Source organism: Aedes aegypti, chromosome 2 (genome assembly GCF_002204515.2).
Source record: "Aedes aegypti strain LVP_AGWG chromosome 2, AaegL5.0 Primary Assembly, whole genome shotgun sequence".
NCBI classification, from domain to species: Eukaryota; Metazoa; Arthropoda; class Insecta; order Diptera; family Culicidae; genus Aedes; species Aedes aegypti.
In genome coordinates this window covers 351,768,523-351,770,504 of record NC_035108.1, presented here as the reverse complement: position 1 = coordinate 351,770,504, position 1,982 = coordinate 351,768,523, and positions in this window count along the sequence as shown.

Here is a 1,982-nt window from a genome sequence, read left to right as displayed (position 1 = left end):
GTAGCGGTAAACGCGCAGCTATTCAGCAAGACCAAGCTGAGGGTCGTGGGTTCGAATCCCACCGGTCGAGGATCTTTTCGGGTTGGAAATTTTCTCGACTTCCCAGGGCATAGAGTATCTTCGTACCTGCCACACGATATACGCATGCAAAAATGGTCATGGCATTGTAAGCTCTCAGTTAATAACTGTGGAAGTGCTCATAAGAACACTAAGCTGAGAAGCAGGCTCTGTCCCAGTGGGGACGTAACGCCAGAAAGAAGAAGAAGAGGCTTTATATTCGAATATTAAAAAATGATGAGATTTTGGTACTTTCAAAACGCTCACAAACAATCTGTTTTACTATCACTATTTCATGAAACTATAATGAGTTCGGTACGTATGCTTGATGGCCTAGCTATAGTAGAACATGAATCCGGTATCAAATCTCATAGCGAAAAACAGTTTTACAATTTGGAATCATTTTTGTAATCAGAGTCACAAATTCCCACATAACATTAAAAACCTAGAGGTATGCAACACCTCATGTACTTTACGGGATTCAGTCGATTTATACTCATTCATGTTCCAAAAACGATTGATTTATGGTGAATTCAATGTCGAAACATGATTATCGATAGATATCTATTCAGAGATATATTTTTATACCCATTATTATCAACTTATAATGGTGTTTATCATGTTTGTTTTGACTGAAAACCTTTTTAAAGATGTTTTTTTGTTCAATAAATTCTGTACTTTAATTGATAAAATCTAATCCAGTTTCTCTATTAACATTCTCCAATCCAATTCAAACTGTGATGATGTCAAACAATAGTTTGGTTTGGATTTTCATGTGCTTATCTACTCATTATCAATGTTATCCCATTACTAAAAAACTGACTTTCGATTACATGAAAAACTATAGATTCATTAAGATCGAACCGTTATACAATCTTTCATGTACAATCGATAACTAACAAATCAGTGCTTGTGTTACAAATAAAAAATAAAATATTTCGATTTTCTCTCAAAAAACTATCAAAGTTACCCCGTTTTATGGTATGTATTAAGCTTAAGTATGTGAAGGTAACTAATGATACGTTAATGATGTGAGGTTTTAGCAAACGCACCCAATCAGCGGCTGCAAGATTTCAATATAAATCGGCATGACAACTTTTCAAATATTATATAATATTGTTACTCATACAAGGAATATACTGCCCATAAAGGCATAACTGTCCCATATGGAAATAATAGGCATTGAGAAAATTGCGCTCAAAGTTTGAGTTTCGTCTTCCCATCTAACTGTTCATAATTTTCTAGTGCATTTCTGTATGCCATATTTATTTAGCACCACCGCACACATAACTCATTTTGCTTCTATTGATCAGCAAAAAATATAATCTTGCACAACGCACGTTTTGCAATTGTTATTCGCATTGAAAGTCTATATGGAGACTGTTATGCCTTTATTTTTAAATATGGGACTGCGCACGCTTCATATTTTTCCGCAACTTTTCCGAACAAAGTGTGTTAAATTTTATATGCATAGTAAAGTACACATAAAAACATGAATGTGGCGACGAAGAAAGGTGTTGGTTCGGAAATCCATATGGGACAGTTATGCTTTTATGGGCAGTATAAGACTATCATAGATTTTTTTTTATTTTCACATCTTACATTTTCTGTATAAACCCTGTATATGTTACGATATTTTACAATATTTGTATACGTTCTAGTTTTGGATGTAGACATACCGTATACAGGTTTGCGTAAAATCTTCCTCCATCTTTCAATCAAAACAAATGTGAATAACAAGATCAGCTAGAGTGAACATACCATACAAAATTGAAACAGTACATTGCCCTATATAATTGTATGGCGGTTTATTTTAATGGTTGCATGTAATTAAACAATTGTCTGTTATCTTAAAAAAGCTTTATGTTCAATAACGAACTCCAATGATTTCAATTATTCAGTAGAATAGGAAACATTGATTGAAA